A 16,454-nucleotide genomic window follows, 5' to 3' on the forward strand; every position below is an offset into this window, starting at 1 on the left:
ATTTATTTTATTATAATTATATAGATATATTTATTATAAATTATATGTTATAATTATTCAATAATATTTTAAATATTATATTATTAAAATATATTATTTCTATTTTATTTTATTTATAAAGAGCTAAGCTTGTAACATTTGCTTTAAATTCCTTTCCCAAATTGGGCCCTGATTGATCTGACTGATTACAAAAGCAAAGAGAAAGTGTGCTCCTTGTTTTAGGATTATTGTGCTTATGAACCAGAGTCTCTGATAGCAATTCACAAAGAGAATAGAATTGTTTAAGTAATGGCAATCAAAATTACAAATATATATATATATATATATATATATATATATATATATATCAAGGAAGGTGGCAGGTTGGGCAAAGGTTACATGTCCTCGTCAATACCCCTTCACCCTCATTCAAAAGTAGCCAAGATACCTATGCTTTGGTGAGGCATTTCCAACCACAAACACTCACTCGGGGTAGGGATCCTATTAATGTCACAGCTTATTAGAACCAACGACAGTGTGGCGGTTTGAGTGGAAATTAACTAATACAGATGCTATTTAGGAGTGGTAACTGCAATCTCTCTATTGAATTGAAAAAAAGAACAATAAACAACAGATCTCAGCAAGCTGTGATTATATGAAGACATGATGGGTTTTATGATGGTAATTTAAATGAGGGACCTAACTCTACTCTTCCTGTTTGATTCATTTGTTTATAGAGTTACTCATTCTCCAAATCTCTGCCTCATCATTTAAAGATCTCCTTCAGTCAGCACACTGAGCATTTACTGGAAAACCATGGTTTGTAGCCTACAAGGTCTGTGTACTGTGTTGTTGGCAGGAGACCATACCATTAGGCTAAATTAAATCATTTTTCACAACAGCTATCACAGAGTTAATACAAAAGATGGTAGAAGGCCTAATAGCCATATTGCATATGTTATCCTTCGGTTTGCCAGGGGCTTTAACACCATGGTAAGGACCACAGTAAACAAAGAGCATACTGGTAGGATAGCGTCTAGGAAAATTACTAAGAGCATTTTTTAAAAGTTCACAATTTCTGTCTTCTTGTTAAAAGAAATTAAAAGTTTCAGAGAAAATAATGACTAGAATGGATACACTACATCATCTGTATAAGCCAGCTGTGCTCACAGAAGGGCTGAGCGTTCCCGTGTCTACTGAGGTTGCAGTAGAGAATGTGCTGAGGAAGAGACAGCGGCGTGCCTGAGCTCAGTGGTGTGCTCTGTGGCCAGAGTCACTGGCAGTCAGTCCGAGGATGCTCTTAGGCTACAATTACCTAAGCAGCTTCCCTCGCATACATGATGACGTCTCTGGGAATCAGTGGAAGACGTGGAGATTCCTGACCAGCTCCCAAACCATTTCCTCCCGTCGTCAAGGATTGTTGTGAAGGACCTCTCCTTATCTGAACCACGGTTTCAAAGTCTGAAGTAGACTTTGAGTATCACTGTCTTAGCCTGGGTTCTGTTCCACCAAAAGTGGAGCCTGGGACAAGGCTTTGATGAAATGTACTTGGGAGAGGATTCCAAGATGCAGAGAACCCAGGAGGGTGAGCAAAGATAAGGAAAACAAAACAAAACAAAAAAAAAAACGTGTTACCGGAGGCTAGAGAGGTGCTGGATCAGTGGGTAAGAGTGGGTGCTGCTCTTTCAGAGTGATGGAGGAAGGTCATTGGTTAATTAAATAAAGAAACTGCTTGCCCCGATAGGTTAGAACATTGGTGGGTGGAGTAAACAGAAAAGAATGCTGGGAGGAAGAGGAAGTGGCTCAGAGAAGCCATGGTCCCCTCTCCTGGGCAGACGCCATAGCTCTGCTCTCTGAGGCAGATGCACGCGATGAAGCAAGCCGCCAGGTCAGACACGCTGAATCTTTCCCTGTAAGACCGGTGCTACACAGTTTATTAGAAATGGGCTAGTCCAGGTGCGAGAGTGATGTGGGAGTATCAATCTGTTGATTTCATTGGTTAAGCAATAAAGAAACTGCTTGGTCCTCATAGGTTAAAACATAGGTGGGAGGAGTAAACAGAACAGAAGTCTGGGAGAAAGAAGTTGAGTCAGGAGTCGCCATGATTCTCCCACTCCAGGCAGATGCAGGTTAAGATCATTCCTGGTAAGCCAGCTCTTGGGCTACATAGATTATAAGAAATGGGCTATTCCAGGTGCGAGAGTTAGCTGAGAAAAGGCTAGATATAATGGGCCAAGCGATGTTTAAAAGAATACAGTTTCCGTGTAATTATTTCGGGGCATAAGCTAAGCTAGCCATGTGGGCGGCCGGGTGCCGGAGACGCAGCCCTGCCGCTCATATTTCAACACGAGAGTTAGCCGAGAAGAGGCTAGATATAATGGGCCAAGCAGTGTTTAAAAGAATACACTATGTGTGTTGTTATTTCGGGTAAAGCTAACCGGTGACAGGAGCTGGGTGGCAGAATGCAACCCGCAGCTCCAACAACATCAAAGGACCCAGGTTCAGTTTCTAGCACCACATGGTGGCTCATAAACATCCAAAACTCCAGTTCCAGGAGGTCTGATGCCTTCTTCTGACCTCTGCAGGCACAAGGCACACGTGTGGTGCACACACATGCATCCAGGCAAAGCATTCATATATATAAATAAATCTTAAATAAAATAAAAAATTTAATATAAAAAGTGTATTTAACCAGCTTCCCAATGGTTATCCACACAAATGACAGCAAGTTGGGACACTAGCCACTGAGCTCTGCCTCACACTGGTTGAGGGTTGATCTTGCGGTTATGACACCCTCACACTCTGTAGCTGTGCTTACATGCAGATAGAGTAGGCGCTGGAAGTGAAGCCAGCCCTGGGGAAGAGATCAGAAAGACACCTGATGTCCGGCTTCGGAGCAAGGTGAATATGAACTTATACGGAGCTGTCCACTGCAGCACGCCTGGAAGCAGAGGGGGCTGATGAAACCTGACACTGGGCACCGGAGGCATTTACTGCACTCTCGCAGCCAAGGTACAGCTAGGAGAGCAAACGGCTGCAGTCGCCATGGTTTCCTTTCTTGTCTTAAGACAGTGATAACGACTACATGTTTAGAGCTTGTGGCACTTTTTCACTGATCCAAATACTGAGAAGCAGTTTGCATCTATTTCCTTCACAAGCTCAAAGAGCAGGCTATTGGCTTCCACGGGTTTACAACTCTTAACAGCTCTTAGAGCCCCGTGGACTGAGGATTCTGATTCAAGATGGCCGGTACTTGTCATGGTCCTTCTTCTGCTGTCCCCAGATCTAAAGACTGTGCAGTAAACATACAGAAATTCCTCTAATCGGTTGCGGTCCTGGATGCAGAGGTGACAGTGGCAGATTCAAAGAAGAAACTTTTGGGAGCCGGAGACTGGTGAAGAGAATGGTCACATTGCTACTACACCACCTGGCTTGGATTTTGCTGGCTTATGAGTAACCGGTTACAAACATGGTCAGCCCATGCTGCCTCCAAATCTTGAGCAGTGGGACAGAGCTTCCAGCTTTAGGTTCTGCAGAAATGGGCTTCTCTCAGTCATAGTAGCTATTCTCCTGGTAGCTCTTCCTGACAGAATGCTAACAATCATGGACAGTCTTCAGCCCTTGAGACAGGTATTTTCAGGGTTGTGTAGCTACTCCTTAGAATGGAATCTACTTAGAATGGAATCTACATAAACGCTTGACTCCTTCCAAATAAGGTATGTAAAGAACAATATCTAAAAAACTCAATATTTTCTTCTTCCTCATAATTTAAACCACACTGACTGCTTCTAATAGTTGCTGTTACTGTTGTGTCCTCCTCTTTTGTGTGTGTGTGTGTGTGTGTGTGTGTGAGAGAGAGAGAGAGAGAGAGAGAGAGAGAGAGAGAGAGAGAGATGGAAATCCAGAAGTGTCAATCTCAGATGTCACATCTCGGGTGCCATCCACCTGTTCTTTGAAACAAAATCTCTCATTGACCTTAAATGAGGCAAGTAAGCTAGGCTGGTTGACCAGTTAGCCCAGGACATGTCCTGTGTCAGGCTCTCCCACCTAGAATGACAAGGAAGCTACTAATCCACAACATCCAGTTCTTTTACATGGGCTGTAGAGATTGAACTAAGGTCCTCATACTTGTGAAAACAGCACTTTACTGACTGAGCCATAATCCCAGCTCCATCTTCCTGAACCATAATTCCAGCTCCATCCTTCTAGGCCATAATCCCAACTCTATCCTCCTGAACCATAATCCCAGCTCCATCTTCCTAGGCCATTCCAGTTTCATCTTCTTGGGCCATTGTTCCAGCTCCATCTTCCTAGCTCCGTCCTCCTGAAACAGCATTCCAGATCCATCTTCCTGGGCCATCATCCCAGCTCCACCCTTCTTCTTCTCAGTATGAGAGTAATGGCAGAGCAAAGGTCATTGATACACAAGCAGCTACAGTTTGACTATCAAGTAGGTAATGAAGTGTCAAAAGTTTCCCTCACATCCTGTCTCTCTAGTCCAAGAAAACAGGGCTTGAAAGAGCCAAAAACACAGAAACCTAGAAGAAAGTGGAGATCTTGAGCAGCAGGCAGGCCCATGTATCAACAGCCCATACAGTAAGAAAACCCTTGTCCTTGGTCCCTTGTCCCATAATTTTTCCTAAAAAGAGATCCATGTGAAGACATGAAAGTAACAACACCAATGGAAGACATTCCTGGGTTAGGCACTCCTCAGAGAAGTAAAGTATTTCAGCTAATTTAAGGAGCACCACAAAAAATAAAAAGTCCATCACCATCATCCTAGCTAGGGAGCATCAAAAGAGTAGCCACAACCGAATCCTCAGAACCTGGGAACATATTCCTCACAGGGAAAGGAGGAGTTTGCAAAAGGCATTGCATTGATGATCCAGAGGGACCAGTGTAATCATGGGGACTTCAAACATGACAGGAAAGCAGTACAAACCAATTAGAGAGGAGTCGAGAAAGAAACAAACATCAGGAAAGCTATTTCTGACATCAACAGGGAAGGAGGGTATTCTGTGGGATGATGCTCTTGTATACTGTAAAGATTTGTCACTCATATGGGTTTAATAAAGTGCTGATTGGCCAATAGTCAGGCATGAAATATAGGTGGGGCAACCAGACTAGAAGAATTCTGGAAAGAGGAAAGGCAACGAGTCAGTCACCAGCCAGACACAGAGGAAACAAGATGAGAATGCCTTACTAAGAAAAGGTACCAAGCCACATAGCTAAACATAGATAAGAATTATGGGTTAATTTAAGTATAAGAGCTAGTTAGTAATAATCCTGAGCTATAGGCCGAACAGTTTATAAGTAATATAAACCTCTGTGTGTTTATTTGGGACTGAAAGTCTGAGGGACCAGGCAGGACAGAAACTTCTGTCTACTGAGGTCTTTAACCAAAGAATTAGTAGGTTAGAAACTAAGAACCAAGTCTTTTTTTAGGTGCCATAGAACAAATCCCTGATTTCTTCAACATTTACTTATTCCCACAGCAACAGAAGACAAAAGGACAAAGGTTATCGTCCTTGACTGCTTTCTATTCCTGGGATAAGTACAATGATCAAAAGCTACTTGGGGGAATTATTTATTTCATTTTACATCTTAAAGGCTATCATAAAGTGAAGGCAAGGCAGAAATCCAAGGAAGAAATCTCTATGCAGGAACTTCAGGCAGGAATCTAAGACTTGAACTCAAGGCAAAAACTGTCAGACCTGTAGGCAGGAACTCAAGGCAGGAACCTAAAGGCAGGAACCTAAGGCAGGAACCTGTAGGCAGGAACCTAAGGCAGGAACCTGTAGGCAAAATTCAAGGCAGGAACCTAGGCAGAAACTCAAGTCAGGAACCTGTAGGCAGGAACTGACAGGAGGCTGTGGGGGAATGCTGCTTACTATTACTCCCCAGGCTCATTTTCAGTTACCTTTCTTCTACCTCCAGGACAACCTGCCCTGAGGTAGCACTGCTCTCCGTGAGCTAGTCCCTCCCATATCAGTCATTAATCAAGAACATGTCCCCACTGACAAGAACATGTCCTCCAGGCCAATCTAATGGAAGCATTTTCTCAAGCGAGCTTCCCTCTTTCCAGATGACTCTAGTTTGTGTCAAGTTGATGGAAAGAAAAAACAAAACAAACAAAACACACACACTCATGCGCAAAAAAAATCTGACCAATTTGTTATGAATTCAAACAAGTCTTCACTGAGAGACAAGCAGGATCTTCCCCTGGTCCTAAATCCAAACTGTCTTTGATTTATATAAGGACATCTTTGATTTTTAAGAGGCTCTCTATATTAGTACAGTATCTCAATACAGCCATCTACATTGGTACACACTTCAAAATCCCAGCACTTAGGAATGTAAATGGGAGAAGTGAATTATGAGTTTGAGATCATTTCGGGGTACATAGACAGACCCAGTCCTAAGAAAAGAAAGAAAGGGATGCCACAAATTTCAGTGACATCATAGGCTAGAGAGAATGGCTCAGAGGCAAAGAGCAGTGAGTGCTCTTATCCCAGGTTCAGATCCCCAACCCACACAGTGGCTCACAGCTCTCTGTAACTCCAGTTCCAAGGGATCCGACACCCTCTTCTGGCCTCCATGGGCACTGCACACCCATGGTAGACATGTATATAAACACCCATACACATAAAATAAATAAATATTTACAAATCTTTAAAATAAAAGTCTCAGCAGGGGAGGCACCAAGAAAGGAAACGGGGGGGGGGGGGGAGGAAGAGAGGGAAGAAAAGGGGAAAAGGAGGAAATAGGAAAAGGACAGCAAGGGAAAGAAGGAAGCCCTTGAGGCATTTAATCCATGAGACAAGAAAATAATTAAACCAGAACACTAGCATCTGCAGGGGATTGAACAGAAATTCTCTTTCCTGAAGGGAAAAAGGCAGGTGGTTATCCAATAAAAGTCGTATGCATTTAAAACACTAATATTTATCAAGCTAAGTCTCAATGGGGCAGAAAACCAAAATAACGTCCTGGAGTATGAAACTGAGGACTGTCCTCTGGGTGCAGTGGAAAAGAACAAGAAATTCAAAACCACTAACGGGGAAAGTTGGCAGACATGATGGGATCATAAGTTCCCATACCTTTTTGAAAACCATGAAATATATGAAAAAGTTGATGGTATATTAAAACCTCAAAGAAATATTCACCAAATTTAAAATATAAGCACTAAAATCTTTAACATACCATCCAAAATTAGAAAGTGACCCAGGAGGGATGGAGGTGCAGCTCAACAATGTGGAGTTTGCCTCGAATTCACCAGGACCTGGGTTTGATTCCTCAACAACCATTTGGGAAGGAAAGTAAAAACAGAAAGAAGAATCTGCTTGGCTATTTAAAAAGAAAAACCTCTTGCATGCCAAATTTTAGAAGGTGAAAGCAAGATTGCAACTGATAAGGGGAAGGGGTAAAATCCAAAGATAATTCCTAAGATCTCAGTGCCTGCTAGAAGCCCCGGCAGTCCAAACGAGCCCTCTGAGGCTCACACCTCAGGTCTGTGGCCCAGTACAAACTACTGCCACGCTGAGAAAAAAGTTAATCTTTACACTTCATTATTTACCAAAATAAACAGTTTTACTTACACTAACAATATAAAATTTTAAATAAAATCATGTAAAATTTAAGTATATATAATTTAGGAGTGCTAGGATAGAGTCTGCTTTCTGACATAAAACCCAAGGCTACAATATACACTCAGTAGATTTGAATAAATTAATATATACAACTTCTGAATGTGGAAAAACACAATGAATAAAATCAATCTCAAACTACAGACTGGAAAATATGTGTAGCAGAAACACAGTTAATATCTTTAATATTGTAAAAGTTCATATAACTCAAGACCAATAAATATAAAATAAGTCATCAGCAAAATACTGTAATTGGTCAATAATCATTTAGAGAACATGGAAAATAAAAATGGCAATGATATCCCTTTTTCATGGAAAAAAATGACACTTATGTTACTATTAGAACTGAAAATTGTCATTTGGGGAATAAATTGCAAAATTTAAATACATACTCTTTGTGTAGTTTATTGTTAGTTGTAGGAGGGGTGGAACATGTGTACACACGCGTGGGTCCTCTACAAAAGCAGGGCATGCCTTAAACACAGAGCCACCTCTCCAGCCCCACCTATCGCTCACATTTATCTTCTTAGAATTTCAGATATGCATATACTATTATTCACATAGGATATGCACTCATTATTAACCTCATTTCCACCCCACCTTACCCTCTCTCATTCTTTCTGGGGCCTTCACTCCCTCAGAATTCATGGTCTCATAATTTTTTTCTTCAGTTCTCTGCAGTGCTCAATTCTCTTTTCTGTTATTTTTATTTAAATTTCTTTTCATTTTACACACAAACCACAGCTCCCCCTCCCTCTCCTCATATCACCCCCTCTATCTCCTCCTCTTCCTATCCCCATCCACTCCTCAGAAGGGGTAAGGCCTTCCTTGGAAAGTCAACAAAGTCTGGCAAGCCAAGTTGAGGCGGGACCAGGCCCCTCCCCCTGAATCAAGGCTGAGCAGTGTATCATGTCTCTTCTTTATCATGTGTGTGTATGTATGTGTACATGTGTGTGTGTGTGTGTGTGTGTATATAATGTACTACATACAGCAGAAGCATGGTTTATACACACATAGGTATATATGTATAAGCAACTTTCTGAGTCACTTAGTGTGTATATGGCTGGCTACGTAGAATTAGATAATCCACCAGCTATTCCAGGAGAAGACAATTCTGCCTCTCTTAGCAGCCACTAATTGCCTGTAGTACACTCCTTCGTGTGTGTAGGAACCTTGTAAGACTTCCCCCATCTGAGTTGTAATACTAACTTACACTGTGGTCATATAGGTCTTGATTAGGCAACTATGTTGCTAGGATCTCATGGATACAGCTTCCTTGTGATATATAGAAACACTGTATCGCCACAGGCAGCCTGGATTCTCCAGCTCTTACAATCCTCCCTGTGTCACCCACTGGTCTGTGATGATCCCTGAACCTCCAGTACCGGGTGTGTGGTAGATGTATCAGGTAGGGCTGGGCGCCCCGCAGTCATCTCATCTCTGGGGCAGTGCTGGATCTCTGTGATGGTCTCCGGCTGCTGCAAAGGGAAGCTTCCGTGATGAGCGCTGATGCCGCACTGAGACTTCTAAGGGAAGGAGCTCCATTCTAGGACGTTGTCGTGGGCAAGGAATTTAGAGTGTGGAAACGGAAGTCAAGCAAGGATCTTTATCACAATAATCTTAGGAAGGAATGCCAATGGCCTCAGTGGACAACAGGGTACAAGGGTGATTCACAAACAGATGGCAAAAACGGACTGCAATGTGTGCACTTGCAGTGAAGAGATCAACATACCAACCCACCTGTAAACATACACCAGTAACGAAAGCAAAAGACTAGGTAAGGCTGAATTAGCATTCACAATGTGTACTGTTCAGTCACGTGTGTGTGTGTGTGTGTGTGTGTGTGTGTGTGTGTATGTGTGCCATCTAGCATTTAATAACGTCTCCAGAAACACAGTAAGAGCATGAACTGTAAAATATCATTAGTTATCTGCATAATCACACTGAAATGTTAATTTAAAAACAAATTCTACTGTTTAAACTACAAATTCTAATGTTAATATTTGCAATCAACTTTGTCATAGTAATTAATAAAATGCATTCAATATGGAGCTGAGTACATGGCATAGAAGATCCTGACATTGTCATACACGAGAACACAAGTTCACCTCCAGAACCCACATAGCAAGTCACTGTACCGTGGATGGTGGTATAATCTTGCAATCCTAGTCAGGTGGATTCCTGGGCACACAGACCAGCCAGCCTCGCCTATAGCTAGCTCCTGGTCAGTGAGAGATCCTGCCTCACCTGAGGAGCAATGACACTGGAGACTGTCTCTAGACTCCACACACACACACACATGCAAGCATGCACATGGGAACCTGCACACACGAGTATCTCCGTCACTGTTCTTTGGTGTGGAGACACCATGACCAGGGCAACTCTTATGAAAGAAAGCGTTTAGTTGAGGGCTTGCTCACAGTTTCAGAGGCGTAGTCCATTATCCTCATAGCAGGGAGCATGGCAGCGGGTATGGTGCTGAAGAGGAGCTGAGAGCCGGGGGTGCCACTCCCGGTGACTAAGCATTCAAATATATGAGCTTATGTGGCCCATTCCTATCAAACCAGCACACATGAACATTCACATCCGTGCATAACACACACACACATACACATATGGAATAGAGATTATAAAGATATTTGAGATGCCTATGGGAATGATGGGAAGATGGACTTTTTAATAATACAATCATCATTAATTTTATCTTTCTTCTTTCCATGGTTTCCACAATCCTTGGCAATGAATACTTCATAATGGGAAAGAAAGTATTTTAATCAAGCTTCATGCTCTGAAACCATGGCTTTACTTTTAGTTACATTTTAGAAGAATATATAGTAACATGAAAAATGGCCACAGAATATAATCAAACAAAACACATGGTTTATGCAGTAAACAAAGTTAGGATTGTGTATGTCCGCAAATACACACTCAGGGGCTAGAGGACCACGGGGTCACATTCATTTTTAAATTCATTTTTACTCGGTAATAAAAGTATTTTTATTTCCTTGTAATAGTCTCTATTCTACAAATATTCTTTTTTTAAAAAAAAGTTCCTCTTTCTGTAATGAGGAAATGGAGCAGTGGAGATGTTGCTTTTGCTTTTAAATACTGGGAAAGGGATGGCAGGATGGAAGGCCCGGCCACCAATCCTTAGCAGGCTGTCTCTACACTGAGGGAATTCATTCTCGGTGTTAAACTCCTCTTTCCCTAGAGTTCACATTTTCTGCAACTGCTCCTGCTCTTCTCTGAACACTGTTAAAATATTAATGTATTCTTCTTATGTGGGTCGCTCACATTGCCCAATTCCTACCTGAGCGATAAATCTCTGCTTTTCCGGTCTCTGAGAGATCAGGAAGCTCACCCTGGGTGACAGACACCCTGCTCATCGGTAGGGAGACGGGGTCACAGGAGTCGTGGCTCCTCCACTCATCTTCTCAGAAAACGTTTTCAGGTCCACAGGATAAATCCCAAATGTCTGTGTTTCACATCTTCCACATCGGCGGCAGGGATGTTTTTGACCATTTTGAATAGGTACCTGTTCTAAGAAGCCTCCAAGGCCTCCTGCCTCATGGAGAGAGGATGAAATCAGGAGGTGAGCATCAGTGTGGCCCACAGGAAGGACGCTGTGAGGCTGGGTGATTACTTTTCCTTTCTTTGCTGCCTGGCTTCACTGGTGAGGGTTAGCCTATGAGAACGCAGAAGCAGGGACGCCTGGCTCTGGCTGGCGGTCTCCCTACTCACGAGTGGTGTGCCTGGAGTCCAGGAACACTCTCTCAGCCACAACAGGACACACGTGACAGCAACTGGCTAACCGTTCACTCCACGAAAGTCATCTTCACTTCATGCAGTGGATATTTTGGCAAGGCCTCCAAAACAAAACAGATCTTAACCATCTGTCAGAGCCATAAGTGGGATGGTGTCTAACAACCTACAGTGGGTACTAAAGCACTTCAGATCAGCCTCTCAAGAGGTAAACGCCCATGAACTATTAAGGAAACAGCATCGTTCTTTTGGGAAAAAAAGTTCTTCAAGTCTAGCATTAGAAATGTAATCCAGCTCAGACGAACAACAAATCTAACATCTCAGGCACAGGAACATGAAGCCCAGAAAGCATCTTTAGCCTTAGTTAAGAACGAGACATGTTTGCCACTGCTGCTTCTCAGCATCACGAAAAGGCTGCTCAAGGGGGACATTAAAAAGTCTTTGTGCCACGTGGGCCTTGAGAACAGATGACTCTTGCTGCCTCTAAATATCAACCACGTGAAGAGGACAAGTACCGTGGCAACATTCTTTTTACTTTGCCAAAAATAAAATAAAATAAAAACCCTCTCTGAAGTAACACACGTGTTTTAAGAAGCCATGAATTCAAATGAGTTCTTCCATAATTTGGTGCACTATTTGCATCTCAGGGTATGTAACTGTCCATTTTAATCTCCTTCCAGAGGGAAAACGGAAGCACTTGAGGTCTCTCATGCTCTGGCTTTTGCAATATCCACAATCACGTTGCAGAAAGAAAATTACCAGTGTCCTAAATGAAAGACTTCCCTGGGAGTTTTTGACTCTGTCGTGAATTTCCCCTTTGCTTATAACACAGGTCTTCGTGTTTTAGAATATGGGGTGCAGATGCAGATATCTTCTGGTATTTAAGGAAAGCATATTCATCATTTCTTACTGGAAAGATGAAACAGTACACTGGGTTGGGAAAGCAGGCTAGCTGATGGCTTTCTCCAGAAAGAGTGAGGCTAAGCGGTACTACATCCCTTGTCTTGAGTGCCAAATTATCTCTTCACTATGTGGGCTCAAGCTGGCTACGTTGTGTTTCAATCCATCTTTAAGAGAAGCATTTGATGAATCAAGTCAATAAGGGACAGTTCTCAGCTGGTGACAGACGACACATTTATCCAGGCCGGTACAGGAGAGCCAGATGATCCATCTACTGTGAGAAGAGAAAACCAAGTGTCCATTTGAACAACTAGATGATGATGCATTTTAAAGCCTCACACTCACTCCTGCAAATGAGATCAGAAGTGAAGGTTAGTTCATGCTAACTGCCCAGAGAGCCTGTGCCATAGGAAAAGCTGTCATCAAACATGGGGCATATTTAGGAACGTTCTTAAGAAGCTGCATGCTAAAGCTGGTAGATTTCAAGAGCATGTGACCAAATATTTAATTTCAAGTTAGATATTCATATGGTGACAATACTAAAATTAGCATTTAGGAGATCTCTCGTGGGCATAGTGGTTGGTACGCCATGTGGGCAGTTAAGGGAGTCCTCTTTCTTTTGGGGTCTAGGTAGCTCACTCAGGGAGCCCAGCACACGCATTTGATGGGGAGTTCTCTATGAGAGGAGCAGGAAACTACAGCCTAACCCACAAGCCATCCACTGCCGTCCCTTTCTTTAGCCTTGTAAATACATGTTGTTCTGGCTATGAGACACATGTGGAGTATCTGAGCGAGCATGGTATTGGCACCGAAACAAACGGAGATCCATGAAACAGGAGAGCAGCCAGGGAAGAAATTCTGCGTGTCTATAATCTGCTCATTCTAATCAATAGCGCACAAAACAAACAAACAAACAAACCAAACACTGGGAAAGGACAGTTCGGCCAGTAAAGAGGAGTTAGACATTGGCTTGCAAAGTGTCCCTTTCTGAACTGGACCCTATCTCTAATCATATGACAAATTCCATTCAAAATAAATCAATTTCCAAGTATAAGATTCCCAAATAGAAACTTCTAAGGGAAACATTTTAAGATATTAGTATAGTGTCCATGTAAACAAGGTATGATTAGTCAAATACTCATGTATGTAATTTACACATGATACATGTGGTTAACAAGTACATTGAAAGACTAAATATCAGCTGGGCGGTGGTGGTGCATACCTTTAATCCCAGCACTCTGGAGGCAGAGGGAGGAGGATCTCTGTGAGTTCAAGGCCAACCTGGTCTGCAAAGCAAGTTCCAGGATAGCCAAGACTGTTTCACAGAGAAATCCTGTCTTGAAAAAAAAAAACAAACAAAGATAATAAAGATTAGTATTTAATAAACATTAATAAGATTTAATAAACATTAAATATCACCAATTTTCTGGGAACTGCACATCAAAACCACCAGGAAAGTCAAGTGTGGTGGCAAATCCTGGACTAAACAGCAAGTTGAAATCAAGCCTGGGCTGCATAATGGGGTCCAGTCTAAAACAGGCACACACAGAATCGGTGTGGTGGTGCACACACGTACACCCAGAGCCAGTGTGGTGGTGTACGCACAGAACCAGTGTGGTGGTGCACACACGCACACACAGAAGCAGTGTGGTGAAGCATACAAACACAACAAGTGTGGTGATGCATACAAACACAACAAGTGTGGTGATGCACACACAGAACCAATGTGGTGATGCACACACGCACACACAGAACCAGTGTGGTGGTGCACACACAGAACCAGTGTGGTGGTGCACACACGTACACACAGAACTGGTGTGGTGGTGCACACACAGAACCGGTGTGGTGATGCACACACACACGCACACACAGAACCAGTGTGGTGGTGCACACACAGAACCAGTGTGGTGATGCACACACAGAGCCAGTATGGTGGTGCACACACGCACATACAGAACCAGTGTGGTGGTGCACACACACACACACACGCACACACAGAACCAGTGTAGTGATGCACACACACACGCACACACAGAACCAGTGTGGTGGTGTACACACAGAACCGGTGTGGTGATACATTTCTGAACTCTTGTTACTTGTGAGGCTAAAGCAGAAAGATTGTTTGAGACCAAAAGTTCAAGACCGACCTGGCAAACGTAAAATCATGTCTTAAAAACGAAAATGACAAAAAGCACTGAGATGTCATCATTCATTAGACCCCATTCCGAATAGCTATTATCAAAAATGCAAAAAAATAACAAAGGCCACTTACGATATGAAGAAAAGGGAATTCACACATCGAATTCTACATGAAAGGCTGCTGTCTTAATTGGCATTTCTGTTGCTATGATAAAACACCTTGGCCAAAGGCAACTTGGGGAAGAAAGAGTTAATTTTGCTCACATTTCCAGGTTAACAGTCAAACCCTGAGGAAGGTAGAGCAGGAACTGAGGCCGAGGCCCTGGAGGAACTCTGATTGAAGGCTTGCTCCTCATGTCTTGCTCATCCTTGTCCCATACACAGTGCAGGAGCACGTGCGGAGGGGTAACACAGAGCACCATGAACTGCCCCCAACATTAATAAGTAATCAAGACAATATCCTACAGCTCAATCTTATGGAGACATTTTCTTAATTAAGATTCCCTCTTCCCGGATACATCTGTATTTCTGTCAGGTTGACCAAAAGCAACCAGTGCATCTACCAAACAAAATGTCTGAAAGCAGCATTTTATCAGTGAGTAAATGATCCTAAGAATCAAATCGTCTGCCATGCCCAGCACACAAAGTCCTTCAACAACAAGCATGGGCTCCTCGGTGAGAGACTCCGGAGGCAGCAGTGGCCAGTGCCGTCTCAGCAGCGTGCCCCTGGTCATTATTTAGGGAAACTTCTTTTGCATGTGCATATTTTGATTGGGTTGCAGAGAAATGCTCCACACAGAGAAGCATTTGCAAATAGTATTTGAGAAGCTCTCGTTTGAAGTCAGGGTGCCCTAAAGTTAAAAGATTATTCAAGCTTTATTCCAAGAAATCACCCAACTTAACCTGGCATCCCAAGCTAACACATCGCTGATCTCTATGGCTGTAAAATTTAGTTCCTGGCACGTTTATTACCATTTTCCAAACATTTTTTTAGTTTAAAGAAAATGTTAGCATATCGTGAGAGTTAATTGCATGCAAAGTGCATACAGCTCTTGCCAAGTATTCCCACTAGTTTTAGAAAATCCTCCACAAATCTCAAACCCATGCCCTTAGCAACATAATCCATATCTCTTGGCAATCCCTCTTTCCAGCAGGACTGACTGAGTCAACCTACCCTGCTTCCTTCCTGGAGGATATTCCCTAGTCGTCAGAATAAAGATGTTTCATTTCCTCTTTGATTATGAAGTGAGGTAGGCAGAGGCCTGGATGCCAACAGAGAAGAGACTTGTAGTCTTGAAGGGTACCTCAGGAAATAACTGGCACAAGAAAACAAAGAGCAGAGTGGGGAGCTGGTCAGAGCTCAGGAGACCAAAGTCCTCCACACTGAGCTACATACAGTCAACTCTGCAGGCAGATTACAAAAGGTAATAAATTTCTACCCTGCCCATCTCACATAGTTTGAACTAAAAATGAGTTTAGTCAAATATACACACACAAACATAAAAATGTAGCTGTAAATCTGTGAGTGAAAGTCTAGAGTGCATGATAGTGGACAAGGGCAAAGACAAGATGGAACGCATCAAAGACGACTTTGAAGTTTCTTGTTTTAGTGACGGAGCAGTGGCAATGCCATTCTCTGAGACGAAATCAAGAAGGACACGGGCCTATACAAGGCGATGATGACTTTTGCTTGGTCTGTTGCTCTCTGAAGGTCTACCAGACGTCTAAGTACAAATGTCTAACAAGTAGCCGCAAACAGCTACTTAACATCACAGATTCAATAGAGAACACAAAGGTATTTTCAGAAATATAAATTATAGGGCTGAAAAGATAGTTCAAACAATAAGAGCACTTGCTGCTTTGCTCAGAGGACCTGAGTTTGGGTCTCAGCACCCACAGAGGGTGACTTAAAACTGCCAGAAACTCCAGCTTCAGGGATCTGACATCTTCTGGCTTCCACAATCACCTGCACACGTGTGACACACACACACATACACACACACACACACACACACATACACACACACATAC

Source organism: Microtus oregoni, unplaced genomic scaffold (assembly GCF_018167655.1).
Source record: "Microtus oregoni isolate MIOR12 unplaced genomic scaffold, Mior012 000072F_ref0000427, whole genome shotgun sequence".
NCBI classification, from domain to species: Eukaryota; Metazoa; Chordata; class Mammalia; order Rodentia; family Cricetidae; genus Microtus; species Microtus oregoni.